The sequence below is a fragment of the Anas acuta genome, chromosome 1 (genome assembly GCF_963932015.1).
Source record: "Anas acuta chromosome 1, bAnaAcu1.1, whole genome shotgun sequence".
NCBI classification, from domain to species: Eukaryota; Metazoa; Chordata; class Aves; order Anseriformes; family Anatidae; genus Anas; species Anas acuta.
The window spans coordinates 94,728,586-94,748,549 of NC_088979.1; the positions used below are offsets into that span (position 1 = coordinate 94,728,586).

The 19,964-nt window shown below is 46.9% G+C and overlaps 1 protein-coding gene across 6 annotated transcripts in view; it reads left to right on the plus strand.

Annotated features, from left to right (window-relative positions):
• RUNX1 (RUNX family transcription factor 1) overlaps positions 1–19,964 on the plus strand; it is a 156,205-nt gene that overhangs the window by 123,227 nt on the left and 13,014 nt on the right. The window lies entirely within an intron of this gene.

The following is a 19,964-nucleotide window of genomic DNA, read 5'->3' on the forward strand; positions in this document are numbered from 1 at the left end:
ATTTCTGGGGCTGGTGGTTATCCGTTGGGTTGTATTTGAACAAAAACCTGCCGAACAGTGACTCTGGAGTCCGATTTCCTCTGAGATGCAGGCTTTGATGATGCCAGTGAAACCAAGCAATTCAGTTTGAAACCTTATCTGCCACTGCTGGAGTTGAGTCTGTCACTAGTAAGATCAAATCTGCTACTAAAATCTGCTGGAACTTCGTAAGCAGAGAATCAGGTCGCTACGTAATGATAGCTGATAACACACTTCGCGCAATGCATATCAAGGTGCAGGTTTGTAGTGAGATGCCTCTGAAGCGAGGGTGCAATATGGTACTTGCAGTGAGAGCTGTTCCCAGTGGAGTTTTCTTCTGCTCTTCTCGTAGTTGAAGTTCTCTGCTGGTGCTCTGCGGGGAGAGGGTTACCATCAATTCCTGCAATAAGTTCTTTTTTCAACATTTATTTTTTAAAGCCAGGGTTACTCTTTGTTGCATACAGAAAAGTATGTCACTTGCAGAACACAAAGCTTGCTGCATCTTTTTATTCCCAGGACCAGGGAGGTCTTTGGCCCAGTGACATCTACTGTAAACCTTCTGTTGACTTCACTGAATGCAGAACCAGGCAGTTTTGAGAAGCACGGGAAATAAACCAACACATTGCCACATATTATATTCTAACAAGAGGCAGGGAAAAAGCAAATGAGCAAACAGAAAGGTTGAAGGAGCACACAGTGTCCTTTCCTGGGTCTCATCCTGCACCTCACCAGCCTCCCTTGGTTTTCTAATCTGCAGAGCAGACCACGTTGGGATTCCCCTCCGTGCAGCTCAGCTCCTGCAAAAGCAAATGCCCATGCTGTTGCGGCTGCTCGGCAGCCTGCAGCTCCGTGGGTGGAGGTATCGGTCGCAGACGTGCATTCCTCGGCTTCTCGGGAACACTATATGCTTAGCAGAGTATCGGGTTCAGCCCCGTGTATCCCCCTTCCCTTGTTCCACATGGAGGTCCCTCGCTGGGACGGCTTCACACCCGTCTGGGGGCTCAGCTGCTCTCTTCAGTAATATATTTAGTATATTGCTCTGCTTTGCTCTTCACAAACACGGTTTTAATGCATTTCACCTGTGAATGTAGCTTGGAAGGCGGTACCAGTTGAATTGCTGGTGTTTCCTCATCGATACCCTCCTCAAAGCTTCCCCTGAGCTCCCCTTTGCTTCTGCCTCCCCAGTTTGCACGTTATCCTAAGACCCTCCTGAGCAACTTGCTGAGGCTGCAGCCTCTACCAGTGAAATAACCCTAAACCCAAAGCCTCTTTGATGTTGACTCCCTCTGCCGCAGGCACCTTTTGGCTTGTAGGGCTCGTCTTCGTCCCACTGTTGCAGCAAGGCAAAAGGGCTGCAGTGGCAAGGAGCTACAGCACCATCGCGTTTTGCTCAGTGTTCAAAGTAGGGCTGGCTTTTGGGCTGGTCTCATGGGAGATCTCTAGGGAGTACGGGTGTTTTCATGCCTTTTATTTTTACTCAACAGCATCATGTTTCAGAAGGGAGGCCCCCAAAATGAAATGCTTCTGACCCTTTCCACCCTGTTGCCATACCGGCATGTACTTCTTCACGTCCTGAAACACATTTATTAAACTCTCACTGAAGAGAGTATGGGGTGCTTTTTATATGGGCATAAGGCACAAAAAGCCCATACATTGCTAACTTCTCAGCAGCAGCATTGCGCCGTGCTTTAACTCACACTGGTATGAATCACAGGCTACTTCTCTGCTCATCCAAGTCCAATTATCTTTTTTTTTTTTAAAAAAAAACAAAACTAACTCAAAATAGACATCTCAGACTAGTTCTTGGATTTAAAGGGGCAGGTTGCCATGCCACTAAACCACTGTTTATTTGTTGAGGTTTTCATCTATAAAAGGATTGAGGTTAATTTTAACTTCCTATTTTACCAAGTCTTGAATTTGAGCATAAAGCTGCTTGTGTCATGGATACAAGTCCAAGCAAGTTAAGAGACCATAAATTGCTATAATCGAGTTTTATGCTTCTTTCGTATCACAAAAAGCGAGCAAGTACACCTGTTCATTTAAAAGATCTAACCATAACCAATTCACAGACAAAAGGGGAACCGAAGGGGAGAGAAGGCTTCCACCACATCACACATGTTTTAACTTGAAAGATTACTTTGTGCAAGTACCAAGCGTATCGTGTCAAAGGATTTGACCTGTGCTCGCAGAGTAAGGAAATTCAGTTAGAGCTCAAGCGCCAGCTAACACTTCATCCTTAACTCACCCCTTCCTTTGCAGAGAGAGGAAAAGAAAATAGAGCTATGTGAGCTGTGCTGGGTTGTTATTTATGAAAGTTTAGGTAAAACCCTCGATGAGCATTGAAATTTATATGTGCCATAAATGTAAATCTCTCTCTGTATATATTACGGTTGAGTTTCTTCTAATACCAGTCTAAACCAGACAGTAAATACATAATTACTGGTTTTATAGTGGTTAGTGTTAACCAGCATAGGTAGATCCATAATTCAAGAGTTTTAAAAATATGAATTTATATGGCTCCTTTATAGTATGATTTATTAAGGGTCAATAGAAATATTTTAAAGGTGTAAGTCATCAGCCTGAGAAGGTATTCTTTTTGAGGTAATAACATTGAGCTAACAAATAACATAAGTAAGTTAGGGCATTAGGAATATCATCCAAAAATGTGTACAATTAAATTATTTCAATTTCAATCCTTTTTTTTTTTTTTTTCAAATTAGCCCAAGAATGCTTCCAACTAATGATTTATTAATTACCCATAGGTTAGAAAAATTAATAAAATAAAGTAATTTTTCCTGTCTGGGGAAAACAAACAATCGTTGTAATCACTTTAAGGTGCATGCTTCTGTTTCTGTTTACGCTTTTATAGCCTTAAAAATATTTGAGCTTGCTTGCTCACTTTTTTCTTTTTTTTTTTAATTTTGTAACCTTATATGCTAAGTTTCAGCTGGGACCATGCTTTTATGACCAGGTCTTAAATCCCTGGAAACAAGAGTCTGTAATAAAATTGCTGACAGATCTTCAACCAAAGCAGAGAACTAGCACCAACAGCAAAGTAACAGAGATCATGGCGAGATCAGCTCTTTGAATTAGCAAGAAACATAAAGACAGAGAGATTATTCTGTTACAAGCCAGCCTTTTGTCTTCCTCCAGGTGCAGTGTGCTTTGTTGAGGAGACATTTCAAGGTCCTTGCTATCGTAATCTCTCTCCACCAAAACCAGCCAGAGTTTATCAGGGTTCCCATGAACCAGGGAAATGCAGCAGTGGAGTCAAGGACGGTGTTTAAGCGTGGGGAATTAAGATGGCTTTGTTGTTGCCATAACTGCATCCTGCCCCAACTTTTAATATTTCCACTTTTGAATCGGCTTAGCCGGCCATAGGTTAATAGAGCCAGAAGCGTGTGCAGGGCAGCCCTTCCCAGAGGCTGGCAGCAGGCACAGGGCTGTGGCTGTGCCTCCGTCTTTCATTGCTGCAAAATGCAGTTTTTGGGAGCTTTGGAGAATCCTAGGTGTGCACACCGCTCCTTGCCAGGACAAGTAAACAGGCTCCCAGGATCCCAGACTCACAGCCCTTCCCCTCATGCGTTGCTACCTACATTTTCACGTTCTCTCAGGCCGCGTCTGCCTCTCCCTGTCATTCCCTCAGCACACGTATCATCATCATGTTCCTACTTGATTCACCACCTGACCTCTCCATCCCAAAATGCAGCACGTCAAGCAGGTGCCGCTGGAGCTCAGCACGTTGCCTATCAGCAGCTCTCCCACCTTCCTCGACCAGCAGGGTAGCGCTGGGTGGCCACTGGCAGCCCTCATGTCATTGCCAAGCCGCATGGCCAGGGATGCAATGCTCCAGTGCTTTTTCCTGGACGTGCAGAGCTCACTTCCCCAGCCCCACATGCACCGGGAGCGGGCAGCCAACATGCTGGGAGCATGTAGGGTCAAGGCAGGAGGGACACCGTGAGAAGGAGTGGTGCTGTGGGCTCAGAACTTGATTGCCACAGCCACCGGGAGGTCGCAGGAGGTTTGCTGAATGAGTGGTGTTTTCACAAAATATTTTGCTAAGCCGATCTGTTTAGCTGGAATATTTCCAGCTGGCTCTGTCAAAAAGGAGATTTTTATAGAGAGAAATATCTTTCTACTGATGGTACAATACATTTCTTTGATTCGCATATATGTCTCAGCAGATAATACTTTAATATTGCCATGAATAACCTCAGCAGTTTTTCTTTTTAAAGGGTACGGTGTCATCAGTAGCAGACTCACCCTGCTATTTACTTGTTGTGTCATAAACCACCCCGCGTACGAAGAGATGCGCACGCTGCTGTGTGAACCAGATTAGCTTACTCAAAGCAATTCCTCTCTCGTTCAGCCCAACAGAACGCTGCTTCTCGTTTTGCTCTGAAACTAACACCCTCCATACCTATATCTTAGAGAACATTCACGAGGCTGTGGTACATACAGAATGTACTCTACGTAATAGAAAAGGTGGATTGTAAATATCAGCGTGGCAAAGATATACGCCATAGGTGTGTAACATAACTAAATAACCTTCAGCTTCACCGCATCCATTCTTTCTTGGCTCCAGCTCTTTGTGTTGCTTTTTACTTTGCCAGTTCACCCCATGTGGAAATCAGCTCCTTGCAGCGAGATGCGTGGCTTTCATTTGATTTGCAAGGTTCTTAAAACCAGTTGGGTCCTCTCCAAATATTAATTTTGACAGGGATAAAATTTTGTTGCCGTGACGCGTTACCTCTGCCAAGCCTTTGCTTGTCTGCAGGGCTGGTTCTTTGTGACATAAGAGAGGGGTTGTTATAGCCAGAAGCAGCCCAGAAATGAGAGCGGTCCTGAGGAACTCCCTCAATTTGGGGTTAGAAACATTTATTCCACCATCTCCTCCTCATCGTCTTCTCACCTGACAGAAGCAGGCCGCCAGTTTTGCCATTTTGAGATACCATAGGTTGGTACTGTATTCAGAGCAAGACAGAGAGTTAAAAAAAAATAAATCTCAGCTCAGATTTGGATAAAGCTATGATCATGTAGTGTTCAAAAAAATTAACTCAAATGGCACTAGGTCCAAAGGGGGCTGTTAGTGTGACAAGAGGAACGGAGACCTTACTTTAAGAAGAGATTAGCAGAACCAGGTTAAGTCAGGGCACCAAAACAAAGGCTGAGAGGGAAGGTAACTGCAGTCAATAAACACAGCAGAGAAGCTCAACACCAAGGAGGGAGGAGCACCATTGGTGTCAAAGGACAACGCTGGCTCGGGAGCAAGTGGTTATTCTGTAAACTAGTCATCAATGAACTTAGCCTGAAAATTGGAAGATGGTTCCCATGTATCAGTGTGGCCCTGGCAGCCTTCCAGCGGGGTGATTAGAGACAGAAAGATGTAATTTAAGATGGATCTTGCTATGTTATGTAAGCGCACAATATAGGATGTGGCTGGGCTGCTCTACCCCAGAGATGCTTTCCGGGCCCATATTTTGTTCCATTTGATCCATTCCCTGCACCTGTGGCTTCACCGAGGCCAAACGAGAAACATTTCTTTCTCCAGGACAGGCAGTGGGAAGCTCAGGGATGTTCTCAATGCTTTGCTCTGTCGGATCTCAGTGCCTGCAGACTCCCAGTGCATTCCTGGCTCCCACCTCCTAGGCCAGGTCTCCAGAGCTTCCCAGGACAGATCTCAGCCAGGTCCCCAGCACAGGCACCACCAGCATGACCTCCATTTCACACCATGTGCAGGTAGTTGGGGCTGCAAACCTCATTACTGGCCTGCTGAGGAGAAGACTTTCCCAGTTCAGAGTTGCAGGAAGCCATCCAGCCACGAGGTTTCATCCCCTCCAGCCACAGCTCACAGTCTGGTCCCAGCCGGGGCAGAGCAAGGTGAGGAAGCGAGCTCCTCGGCGCCTGCCCCGGGGGCACCAGCCTTGTCCAAGAGCCCTGCCAGCCTCCTTGCAGGCAGCTCTCGAAAAGAAAAGGCTTGAAACTGCTCAGCTTTTTCATCAACTTAACGCCCTAATGGAAAGAGTTATGTAATGGTGTTTAATCCAGAAGATTTCCAAGTGTCGATATATTTAAAAGATACCAATCTTCATATTCCAATTGCCTGGCACTTCCTGAGATTAAAAAAGCACTAGATAAGGCAGCAAATATGTTCTCAGTCCCCAAGCAACATCTCCAATTACACAAATTTTCCTTCTGCTGTTTTTGTTGTTTGTTTTTTTTTGTTTGTTTATTTTTTTCTGTCCTCAATATGGAGCATCCTGGAGGACAACTTTAACTAAAGAGAGGGAAACCTTGGTTTTAAAGCAGAAAGAAAGGAGCTTAGAGATCCCTGTTTTGTTCTAAGGTTTGTCAAAGTCACTCCACATACCACTTGGCAAGCTGTTTGGAACTTGATGTTTCAAAAAGTTTTTAGAAAAACTTATCAAGATATTTTAGGTAATGGCCAAGCATCTTGGCCCCCAAGAAATTAGTGACAACTACAGAGATGCCTTTGGAAATGCCTCTAGCTCTCTGGCTGAATATTTTGGGCACTGATAAAATTTGGCAGCTTGTGCCCAACTAGTTTTATTTTTAATTAATCAGTCCATGTCTTTTACCACATGAGAACAATGTCGAGCTGATGGATACTGCTAAGAGAAACAGAGCCTGCAGGTAGGAACAAGTATCCCTGTTTCAGCTTTTAACTTGCACAGCGGTTCTCTCTGTTTTGCTTTGGTCTGCCATTCCCGAATCAGTAAGGCAAACCCCACGCTCCGTTACGTCGCTGTAGAAGCAGAGGCACCCTTTGACTCAATGCAGGATTCCTGTAGGTGCATTGATGTTTCCAGCCCAAGGCAAGTGCTCTCAGTAGCCACCGTGATGTTCAGAGACAAGAGTGAATTCCTCAGGCTTGCTTCTTGCTTATTTGGCTCTCGGATGGCACAGCAATGCTGGAGGCGCCTTTCCGAGGTCTTGCCTTCCCATTTGGGGCTGCAGAGAAGGCTGAGCATCTCTCAGGAGCACAGCTTTCACGCAGCCCCCTCTGTACCTCCATGATGTTCCATATCTGCTGTTGAGATTAGCCATGTTTCTGGGCTCTCCTGCTTTTCCATGGGAACACCTTATCCTGGCTCACTGCTTTTCCTGCCCAGCACCAAATCCCACCTGTTGCATTGGCGTGCTGAAGTCGTCTAAAGCAAATATCCCTGCCTGCCCCAGAGGCAGGTGCTCCCAGTGTCGTGAACCTTGGAGGGTAGCAAGTGGCCGTGCACTTGTTAGCGTTTTAGCATTTGAGCTACTCTTTGCTTTTGGGGTTATTCCTGACTGGCCCTTGAAGCATATTCTTGGCCTTTGAATAGCCCAATTGTGATGAAGATTAAAAGCTCTGATTGCAAAACTCTGGTAAATAAAATCTCTCTTAGTTCTTTACTGACAAATCCAGTTTCTTTCCATAGCATTCTCTGCTTTAATCCCCTCTTGGCAGAACATGACATGTTTTGATACCAGAGCTCAAATTACCTCCCATGGTAAATAAAACAAACAAAAAATAAATAAGAACTCCTTACCCTAAAAACAAACACCCACTGAAAACAGCTTATTATTCAGCTGATGCTGCCCATGTGCCAGGAGATACTGCTTTGATTTTGTAATTGAATGTATTATTTTCCCTCAAATACTGAATTGAGCCTTTCCAAACCTGAACCGCTGGGGGGTTAGAGCAGAGCCATCTAGAAAACAAAGAAGGAAAAATACAAGGAGAATAACACACAGGTTAGTCCCTAAGCCCAGGCAGACCTGAATCCACAAGACCTTCTGATTTTTCTCCTCCAAACTCTGCCTCAGCTCGATGGATCTGTGCGCAGATCTCCCGTGTGTTGTGGCATAGATCTCTGCCTTCTTCACCCTTGGGCTTTAAGCCACGGGGCAGGGGGCTTCCTTTGGAGCCCCAAGTGTAGGCATGCCCTTGCCTTTTCCACTGATGGTCCCATGTGTGTAGAGGGTTCACAGGGCTCCCCTTGCATGACTGAGTGCACGGTACACCATCAGTAAACTTATTTATATGTGTTCCCTATGTGTTCGGTATATCGTGACCACTATAAAACGAGATTGCTCACATGCAAGGAACAGTGTGCTTGGATGTGCTCTGTAAAACAGAGGAAACACACTGTATAGGCAGACAGATGATTGCCTCCATCTGAGCATTTTCATTCTATATATATACATCTCTTCACTTAAAAGCATAGAAAAACAAAGGCATGGGAAATAGATCCATTAAAAAATTGTGGTTTTGCTCTGAAGGTCAGCTCGATTTCTGACAGTAAATGCCTAGGTCTGTTTCAGAGGTTTACTTCGTTTATCTGTACTGGGCAAGATAATCAGTTCAAGATTGGTGGTTCTGAGAGCTTCCAGGTTTTGGTGCTCAACCCCAGGCACTTTCAGGGAGCCTGGATTTCTGCAAAAAGGGATGCTTTCAGTGTCTTTGATTAGGTACCCAAAAATGGAACAGGATCACCAGGCTGGCTTTATAATCTAAACCGTTGTGGTTTACATCCTTTGCATTTTTAAATAATTACAATTACCAGAGCTTTTAGGAATGACTTGGCCGGTTCAGGTTCTTATTTCCTGAGGATCAAGTTCAGGTGATCATTACTAATGAAACATAGTGCAGCCAAAAATCATTCTCATAGCAAAAATTTACATACTCCCTGCTTCATTCATTGATAAGTTTTCAGTATTCGGAGAGGTTGCTGTAGACTGCTGTGTTCTGTGAAAGGTAGAAAAGACAACATTTTGTCAGAAATGTTTGTTTTATTACTGTAATGCTGATTTAGAGCTAGCTGAACTAGCATGGTGTTTATGATGATTTGAGTTATCACTGCATACGGTTACTGAAGCTCATTTAATTTTGAAAATCCCAACTCCAAATGATAATCCTCATTCTGCAGGAGAGCACGTGAATAACTGCTCAAACAAACAGTCTCTTTGATATCCTTGAGACCTATATATACATGAGCAATTTTACATGCAAAACCATTTGCAAATTCAGACTTAGTATTAATTACCTGATGGGGGAAGGTATCAACCAGAGAACAGCTCTGCTCTGCCATACCTTACAAAAGTGAACACTTGTATTAACTTGAAAAAGAACCACACAAAAGGGACTGAGACGTTTCAAATGAGTGCAAACCAAGGTTTGCCAGCTGATGCTCACCGAGGTACAACTGGATTGCCACTGCTTTGCAAACACTGTTTTGAAACCCCCTCTTTTCAGCTTTTAAACACATACCTGGGCATTTGTGCCAGGCTCTTGTGGCAGTGGCACTCCCCAGCCACCACCTTGCAAGCCCTCTCCCATTGCCCAGGTAAGCCCTGCAGATGGATGTGGCAGGGGACCAGCCTGGGACCTGCAGCCGTGCCAGGGCCTGGAGTCAGCCCTGGCCCCAGAAAGCCACTGCCAGCCTTCACTTGGCAAGGGGCCGTGTTGGGAAATGCAGGAGCTGAGTGAGATCCCACAGGACGCAGGAATTAGAGCCACCTGGGAGCAAGGTTAGCAGCCATCCCCATGGGTCACCCACCTCCATCCCCAGATCTGCTGTAAAAACGGGGGCAAGTGGAACTGAACAAGGGCAGAGGAGGCTGCTGCAACAAAACAGCCACTACGCAGGGGCTTGGTGCTCAGACCTGAAAGCCTACTGAGAGCACGCATTTCGTGTGCTGCACACTGCTCCCCTCATACGGTGTGGGACACCGGGGCAGGCTCCACCATGAGGAGCACAGGGAGAAACAAGGCAGAGCAGAGCTTGCCGGCAGCCTCAGGCACAGCAACAAGGCAAGGTCTGTCATGGGTCACCCCAGCATGACCGAGGTGGTGGGGTGAGTGTGGGATCGGTCCTGCATGTGGCTGAGCCACTGCCTGCACCCGCACTGCCCGCCCGTGCCCTCACCGGGTGAGTAACCCAGCCAGACATAGCTCATGGACCGCTGGGGTGAAGCAGGTGAGAGAAGTGAAGGCGGAGAGGAGAGAGTGCAAAAACAGGTTTTCCTGGAAAAGTGAAGGAAACACATCCTTAAAAAAAAAAAAAAAAAAGAAAAGAAAAAAGGGAAAAAAAAAAAAAGAAAAAAAGAAAGAAAAACAGCTGTGCTAATTCTTGTGCTTGTTCAATCATGTTCAGAGCTGAACTCCCAAGGAAGGAGAATGGTTTTGTTTCTTGAGGGTGGTGCACACTGAAAGCGTGTCCATGTGATTTCTGTATTTGTACATTAAACATTTCCCCAAGATGTAATTCCTTCCCTCCTGCACTTGGAATAAAGCAACTTTACAAGAAGTCCTGCCTCCAAACAGCAAGCAAAGGAGGGCTGTTGGGGCAAGATAGGGCAAATGTAAATGTGTCTGAGCTAGCTGCTCCACCCAGCCTCTCATCTTTATATGAAAAAAAAAAAAAATGTTTCCAATAACTGAAACAGGCAAGGTCTGATCCGCACAGACGGTCTGCAGGCATCTGCCCAAGAAGCTGACGGTTGGCTGGTACATCCTCATCTGATTTATGTTGTGTGTGTGTTAAGCCTTAAATTGTTGAGTCTCTGGCTGGCTGCAGTGGTATTACTGGATGGTTGGTGTATGTTTTCAGCTCACAGAGCTGGCTCTGATACTGGGGTTGCTGGCGCTGAATCAATTCCAATCTCACACCTGTCTGAGACAATGAGGGCCTTGTTGAACACATCTCCACCAAGGGCTGTCATACAACTTATTTTTCACATTTGAAGAAGGAGGAAAAAAAAATAAAGGGAGGACTGAGGAAATGCTGTCTCCTTACAAGACACATTCCCAATGCTTTGAGGCAACATGCCCCGCTTTTCTTCAAGGGAAAACAGGTTTACAAAACAAAGGCAGTAGAGTGCTTGTAAAAAGTGTAGCTTGATCCTGGCAGTTAAATGTGACTAAGGCTTGGTCTCGGAGGACTCACGCTGCAGGGCCATGCCTGGTGGATTAGGCATGGGAGATGGGCACCTCGTTTTTCACAGCCTTTCTGAGAAGTTTACCTCCAGCTGGGTCAGTGCTATTAATAGCTCCTTATCAGTTTGCCTAGCACCTGTGTCATTTACCCAGCACTGTGGGGCCACTTCTTGAGATCTCGGGGGTTGTGAAAGGTGCCAGGCTCAGATGCCAGCGTGGCCGAGATCCTCCACTTCCTGGCACTGAAGTGGCTCGGCCTGGGTGGAGGATCAGCCTGGCTCCAGGCACCATTAACTCCTGAGGTGAAGGCAGGAGGATGATTTTTGTCTCGATGGTCTGTCTTCACTGTTGTGCTCTCCCTTCACCCACTCCTCCTCCTCCAGTTCTTGTGCTCAGATATCTCAGATGAGCATCCACTGGAAACTCTGTTGTTGGCTCGCTCTCTCAAAGTGTTGCATCAAAATGAAGTCAGATTTGTTTCCTAGCTCTCTTCTGGTTAGGCAGTACTTCTGGTTGTAACCCCAAGTCCTTTCCCAACCTTTCTGTTGTGCCCTTCTCCCATCGAGGTGAATGGAGAGGGAGGCTGGGGCCGTAGGCCTGTCCCACACAGACTTTTCTCCACCAAGTATGTTAATGGTAACTTTTCACCAAGTCAGAGGGGAGGCATTTGGCTGAGCATTTCACTGGAGCAGGAGTTTGCACTACTGCTGAAACAGCCCCAAAATGCCAGTGGCCTTCCAGATCCCCTCCACGTAGCTGTTTGCCATGTATAAGCAAAGGCTAGTGGGCAGGTGTGCTGCAGTGCCAGCAGACGTGCTCCACACAGCTCTTGGTGACCAGGGCCATCCCTAGGTGTGGAAGACTGGTTGTGCTTTCCCACATTCTTTTCTTTATGCTTCTACATCCCAATCCCCTCCATTTTTGCCAGGGCTACCACTGGTCCCACCGCTGTGGCCTTGCAGGCAGCGGTAGGAGGGCAGCCTGAAATGCAGAGCAGCTCTCTCATCTCGTTCCTCCTCCTCTTGACTCTTACCTCATTCCTTTTCCACAAAACACCTTTGGAGGAGAGAAATAGGAAGGGGAAAGGGCAACACCAGAACCCTGCTCACATCCAGGGAGTTTTTAAAAGCACAGAACTAGACCCAGAGACAAATCTCCAGCCAGTGCAAGTTGGCATTGCTCTACCGAGTAGGCCAGCCGAGGATCTGCCCTTGCACCTTGTCAGGGTGGTCTTCAGCATAAAAATAAATGATTAACCATGCAATGAGTGAACATAAAGACAGATGGTGAAGTATACTTCTGTTGGTACTTGCACGTCTTTGTTTCAGAATACAGAGAAAGGCCCTGCGGTGATGAAATGCAGACAGGAGTGTGATGTTATCTCACACCTATAAAACTCGCTCTGAGTCCACTGGTGGCCACTATCCAGAACTGCTGAGTTCAGACACACTCGGTTGTACTAAGTAGAAATGGCACTTTCAGTCTTTAGTAAACAGCATTTTTGCCCCAGGGCCCAAATCCTTCAAACATTTGCCTAGGTAATTGTCTGTTTTTGCCTTCTAGTGTCTCATCATCAGCTTATCTGTAAATTCAGACTGGCTAAACGAGCATGTGAAGATGGGGGAAGAACTGCTGGAGGATGGGGGAATAAACCATTCCACATTTAATTCACTGGCAGGAGAGGCTAATGCAAGTGCAGCTAAGCAATCATTTTAGGATCACGCCGGGGAAAAAATGAGTAATACGGCATATTAATTTTAACAGATTAAAGAGCTGCACACATAAATGGAAGAGGTTTTTGTTTTGTCTTACTGGCAGTTCCAAAATATCAACAACTGCAAGACAGCAACAGCAAATTTATGATTTATATTTGAACTTAAATGCATAGTTCCAAGTGTTGCCTTTTTTTTTTAATTTGAAAATGTAAATATATTTCAATTACAGCAATTTCCGAAGAATTTTTTTCTCTGACCAAGCCAGATCTATAACCCAAAATAACTTACTTTCTTGCAATCACATTGGATTTTTAAGTTAAATGTAACAGCCTTTGTTTGCTTTTATTCTTACCTGTGTTCTTTATGAAAGAAAACTATAATTATTTAATATTTGATTGCTTACATAGTAAGATTATGTTTAGCTTTGAGATAGATTCTGAAATGGAAAAAAGTTCTTTTTGCTTATAATAATGACTAGTGACCTTGCTCTCCATGCCTCAGTTGTATAAAGCTGCTCGGTTCAGCACATGCAAGGGAGTTTAGCTGTGTTTAGCTAAGCTTCTAAAAACTTTTTGACGTGTCAGTGTTTTATAAATTCATAGCTGCCAACAGAGAGAACAATAATTTTACATGATATTTCTGAAAAGACTGGCTGGTCACCTGGTGCAATTTGAAATGAGGTTATAGCAAGCAGTATTTTTCAAGTCATTCAAAATTGGTACAGTAAAGGTATAGTGTTTAATTTTTAAGATGGTGTATGCAGAATGTGAAACAAGGCTGTTATTTTTATCAAACATCACACATCTCTGATTCCCAGAAGAAAACATCAGCCTGGCAACACAGCAGCTGTTTGTTTTAATACTGCGAATTACTTTTTTCTTCCATACCGGGCCATTTTGCAACACTTGACATGTGTTGACACTTCTTTTCTATACTGGATCAGTTTTCCTTGAACGCTGTTCCTCCTTACTCCACCCATCCTGCCAGCACCACCTGCACACAAACCCGGGCTTACGGCCGGTCTTTTACAGGTCGTGGGTACACATTCACTGCCCTGCGGGAGTCGGGGAGCTTCTGGCTGGCATCTTACTGAACTGAGAAGCACTTTTAGCCTCACAGCTCATTCCACCTGTACCTTTTGCCCTTCGGGTTTAGATCTGGCCTGCTCTGAAATCGAGCAGGGTAATGTTTAAATACGTCCCGCAGAGCTCGCACGCAAGCTGAGCCAAAACGAATGTATGACTTGAGCAACTGCGGAGAGGGGTTGAACCAGGAGACGAGTCCTTAGCTTCCTTTTAGTCCTTCTTTAATCCCCCGGCTGCTCTCCTCTGGCCTCCCTGCTTCACTAGAGGGCCAGGGGAGACGTCCTTGGGCCACCCACCAGTGCCACAGCTTGCATGGGCTCTGTGACGGCCGCCGGTGCAGGACGACGCATTCCTCGGCTAAACAGGAAGTGCCAAGGGATTTCGTACAGGAAGCAAAGCATTTCTTAAAAGGTATTTTAAATGTATTTCTGGACTGAATGCCCCTGACAATCCAGTGAGTTGGGGCTTTCAGCACATACTTCTGGGCTTAACTCATTTTCCATTTCGGTTTTGCAGATCTCCTCAAAACCAGCTTGACAGTTTAGAAGAGCAGATCATTTAATAGAGTTTCCAACAAGTCCGTTTTGTTTTAGTACTATCATGAGCAACAGCTTCTTAGCTACCTACTTGAAAAAAAAATCAGTGCATCATTCTAAATCAAATTCACTTTGCAAATATATGTTCGCATGAAGAAGACCTTACTTCACCTTGTAAATCAAAGCTGCACTCTGGAGAGAGGTTTCATACCACAGGGCTCAGTATCATTTTTCTCAAGGTGACCTCAGTTGTTAAGTATGAAGGTTGCATTTGATATGTCACTTCCTTTCTCTAAGTCAAAAAAAAAAATGAACCCGTGTGTCTTTAGATCATCAGAGATCTGCTTATGACCAAAAGTTGTTTTAATCCTGATTTGTGTTGGCATTTAAAAGAGTCCAAGCAGATTTCGTTTGCCACCCTGGATAAGAGTTTGGAGGGTGATAACTCTGCTGCATGTGTAGAGTGCCCCTGGATGAATTCTACTTTATTAGTTTATAGTCTTTCTTCTGCACACTTGGGATGAGATCATGAAAGTGTAAATGGCTGTTATCTTCAAAGGCCTCTTTTATACTGACAGAACTCCACCTTACTGACTTGTATTAATAATCTATTGCAATCCTAATTAGTTCACATCAAGGTCAGTGTTTTGTGGTGGATAAAATGACTGTAAACTCCAGAGAGTAAGTTTTTTCTTCCAATACTTTCATGTGGAAAAAGGGGAGGGAGCACAGAAAGTATTAAAAGAAAGAGAGGGAGAGATTGATGAGGACTTTTTGTTTATCTGTAGGCTAAAGAACTTTAATATGGTGTAATTAGCTCACATCATCAGGAGCAACCTTTAAGATACCTGAGGCCACGCCATAGTCATTCCTTTATCACCGTGTCTCACGGTTGACTGTGGAGACTTCCTCGTTCAGCTCTGCTCCTTCATTTGTGGCATTTTGTTTCCCACTGGGAATAATCCTTTTTTTCATCCTGGTATTTAATTTTCTTGAACTGCAGTCAGAGAGCAAGGGAACACCTCTCCATGCTGTGAACTCATCACCGCCCTTTTGAACACCCCAAGTCCTTGTAAGGTGATGGCTCAGGGGCTGGGCACCAGGCTATCAGAAGCCCCCCGAGGACCAGCAGGGTCAGGTCCAGCCCCCTGGCTCAGAGGGTATTGCCCTAGAGGGGAAGGCACACGTAGTCCTATGCCTGCAAATACTGACTCAGTGCAACTTCCAGGTCCTGGCCCAGGAGACACCTTGCCGCTTCCTTTTGTCTTGTTCTGCCCATGAAAGAGAAACTTCGGAGGTGTAACCAGGGTGGGATTCACTTCACCTAGCTCGAGACATCCATGTTTTGTGTGTCTCCGTCTGACACAGTTGTCTGGAATCAGCAACTGGGGAGGGAAACAGCTGTTCCTCGGGTGTGATTCACCTGGCTTGGCTGAGATGTCTCCCTTCGCTGCAATGGCTTGCTCTCCAACAATGTCTGTTTTGCCCTGTTGGCAATAAAGAGAGTCTAGACAAGTAGCTCAGAGGTAGACAGCTACACTGTAGATCTCTCAGGTGGGATGAATCCTCCCCCAAGAGCCAAGCCAACAGCAGGCAACATTACACGTTGTACACAATTAGCGCCCTACTGCTACGTTTGCATTTCCAGGGCATGACATACCTGCCCAAGGCAGGCTGAAAGCAGCTCTTTCTCCTGCCAGCAGCAGGGCAGTGAGATGGGCTGATGGACCTGCTTCTCGGGGAGCGTTGTGCCCCACCTGAACCCTACGCTTCGGGTAGACTGCTTTCAGGATGTGAGCTAACTAGGATAAAGTGGATACATCCCCCCCCCAAGCAGTTTTTCCAGGTGAACTTTCCTTGCCGGGGTGACATCAGGTAATTCATTTGTGCTCTGACTCAGCCAAGTGCTGAGCTCCGTGCCCTGAGTGCTCTGCTGAGCTGGAGCCTTGCTTTCTGCGTGCATCAGTTCTCCTTCTGCTAAAATGAGGGTTGTAATGATACCCTTCCTTGGGGGGCAGCATGAGGATCAGGTAATTAATTAGCTGGGAGGCTTTCACATACTAGAGTGGTTCAGGGAAAGCGAGGAGAAGAGCAGCACCAGCACCTAGAGCAGCAGGCAGAATAAAAGAAGAATCGAAGAATCATTTAGGCTGGAAAAGACCTGGGGAGTGGGCAGCTGGGGCAGGACCAGGGGGTCTCTGTTGCCAGGGTGAGGGGGTTGCCATGCGGACAGGTCAGGGATTCCACTCCAGGCTCAGAGAGATGAGATTTCTAGGTGTGGGTTTACCAAGACGGCTCAGGGAACGCTCCCAGGAACTGCCGTGCCATACAGCAGGTAGACAAGTGTGTGTGCGTGTGCGTGCATGTACACACGTGTACTTGCACACGTTGTCATCCTGCGTGCCTTCCCTCGCCTCCAGCCCACATTGCACGACCTCCGAGGCTGGGCACAATGGGACAAAGGGGGATGTTCGCCCGCCACCGCCACCGGCACGCTATCTGTCCCTGATTCCCTCGCTGTTTCGGTTTGTGCCTTCACTGTTTGCCTAAAGATAGGGGAAAACACTGCATCGAGTCTGGCTGCCTGCCTCTTACAGAGGAGCCAAAAGAGTGGAAGGTCAAGGCTGAATTCCTTTATTTCTTTCCTTGCTGATGCGGGGAGGGAGGGAAGTGGAGGACATGCGAACAGTGGAATGGAGTCTCCCTCTTGAATAAATAGCTGCAGCTCTCCGGGGTGACTCACACCTTGCAAGACAAAGAACAATGCATCCTTAATTTGCAAAACTCAGCTTTCCAACTGCTGTGTGTCACTGGCACCGAGAGACTTTGCAGTTTGCCCATAATGCCATCATGTTCTTCAAAGCAGCAGTGACGCCAGCCCAGAAGGAGTGTGCTTACTCAGTAGGAGAGATGGTTTATATTTCATTTGAGCAGCTTATGTACTAACCTGCTAGGACAGCACATATGCTGATTGTGAAATCGGAGTTTTCACAGTTCAGTATTTGGAGCTGTCTGCACTTCCTGATTCCGGCACCAAGTTAGCAATGAACCCTGAGTCCTTTTTTTGGGGGGGCCCTCTCCCCGCAATCACTTACCGTTCCTAAAATGCCACTTTGGTGCTTCTTTACTGTGTGTTGTGCGTATGCAGTTGTGCTAGTCCAGGCAGTTCATTAAGGAAGCTTTAAACTTGAAGGAATATTCATTGCTCCTTCTGTCCCCAAAATACACACAGCAGAACAGGTGCTTTCTTCTGCTGCCTTTGGTAGCACTTCCCAGCACCGTAATATCACTGAAGTGCTTCATTTCTTGATGTGGACACAAAGAGAGTGAAGGAAATTCAAACAAATTGTTAGAATGCACTGATTTTTATTTTATTTTTTTCTCCTCCCTGCCATCAATTCTAAAGAAAAGCTAGCAAAAATGTTCCCGTGAGATTTCTGTTCTGTCGGTGTCTGATATGCTCAAAGGCTCAGTCTGACAGATTTGCACCATTTTCATCCTCAAGACCCTTTCTAGTGCAGTATTGAAAAGAAACAAGCTAACTTGCTAATCAGGGCCACAGAGAAGACCAGTGGGGGTAAGTTGCACACAGAAACTGAATACAAAGGGGATTGAAGAGCAAAACTGGTGCACTGCACCCCAGCACCTGGTCACACCGCCTTGCGTCCCTGGGTTTTCATGGTCTTCTTTACTTGATCCTTCTCAGGGGTTGGCACCTTGCTGTATGTCCATGCCATACCTAGGATACTTTGGGAGTTCCCTGGAAGTTCATGGCAGCTAGAACCAGCAGCGTCAGCAACTGGTTTGGGAAAGCTTTCTGCTTGAGGTTCACATTTGTCTCCTTTAGTCTCCAGAGTCTGATTCCTCCGTATGGGGAAATTCTCTCCTCCTCCTATCCCGTGGGAGATTTTTTTGGAGGCTCAAATGCCTCTAGATTTTCTCTAGCCTTTGTAATACCCCACAAAACCACAGTAATATTGAACTAAAATGAAAACAAACACAGGTAGGAGGTTTCTGCCAAAGATCTCTCTTCCAGAGAATAGCTGGGGATTTGGGTGGGTTCCCCTCCCCATAACTTAACACATTTCCAGGCACACAACGTATCCATCACTGTTGTTCTCAACCATAATAAGCCCTGCCACCTGTTAGCAACCCAGAAGGGGCTTTTCAAGGCTGCGGAGAGGAGCGAGTGCTCACCTCCTATAAATTTTCCGTGGAAATTGGAAGGTCTTGAAAATCTTTGCCTGGGGGCACATCAGAGCTCGCACCCACCTCGATGAAACCTCCTGGCTCCCGTGCTGGGAGGTGGCTCTGCGGTGCCGCAGCGGTCTCCACAGCCGGGCACACAGAGGGAAACCACCCCGCGGGCTGGAGTGGCTGCTGGTGGAATTTTACTGTTGGCTCTGTAATTTTCCAGCTCTCCGTGTTCCAGCGCGGAGAGGTGCGAGAATACCAGCCTTGTGCGGCGGCCGCCACAGCCGCTGCCACTGCTGCTGCCGGCGAGGGACTTGTCCTTTGGAAAGTCCCCCCTTTGCTTATGCTACTGACTAATTCTTCCAGCCGCCGGCAGATGACACCTTTTCACGGTGCTGTGTGAGGCTGAGGATTTGCTGGGTCCCGAGGGAGGGAGAGAAATTGAATCGTTTAGGATGCACTGCTTTAGAAAGGGGCTTGCTGGGACTCACGCAGGAGCGTGTGCTGCTCACACCTTCACCTGAAACTTCAGGGAGGAAGGAGAGAAAGCAATCGGGAAGAAGAGGCAGGGAGAGACAGGCAGGTGAAAGATGCTGGAAAAAAGGGGGTTGGGGAGGAGGAAAGGACGAGCAGAAGGTTTCAGGCAGGCGGTATCTTTCTGCTGAGCCTAAAGCTGCACGGAGTATTTCTGTGCTCGCAGTCCGTTTCCCCTATTAAGCAACACACCTCTCCGAATGAGCAAGTCCAGTCAGGACCGTTCCTGCCTTGCACTCAAAGGAAGGCAAAGTCACACCATAAAAACTGTTTCCCTTTGGAAAGATTAGCAAATCAGACCGGGGAGGGGAGGCGGACGAATCCCAGACTCAGGAAAGCTGTTCAAAGCAGCTGAGGATCCTGCTCTTCCCTTGTCTGCCTCCGAGCTGACACCGGGAAACTAATCCCAGCTTTCATTCACCCGTCTCCTCTGCCAGTTGCTGCCTTTATAGCGCTTGCCAGGACGGCGGGGCGATTGCAAAGCCCGGTGCTACGCGACTTTCGGGGCTTGTTGCGCACGACTGACAGAAATTTTTGCAACTCGAGAGAAAAGCCTGGCAGCAGCAGCGGCTGTTTCGCAACGCATCTTCAGCTCGCCACGCCGAGGACGGCGGGATCCTCACCGACGCAGCCAGCGGCTGATTAACCGCTCGCTCCTCGGGGCCGGCTTCTTCATCTCCCCTGGCCGGGGGCTGTGCCAAATCCCTGGCAGAAGGCTCCCTGTCCCCGCAGTGATGCTTCCCGAGGCGGAGGGCAGCTGGCAGGGCCGCAAGGGGAAGGCGGCGAGGCGTACCTGCTGCCTCGCAGGCCAGGCCGCTGCCGGCTGCCGCCGTGCGCCATCGCCTCCTGACTCACATCCTGCTGCTCCTCGCAGCGGCTTCCAGGAACACGCTGTATCATACTGGGATTTGGCCCCGCAGCCCCACTTGGCTGGGAGGCAGCGGTG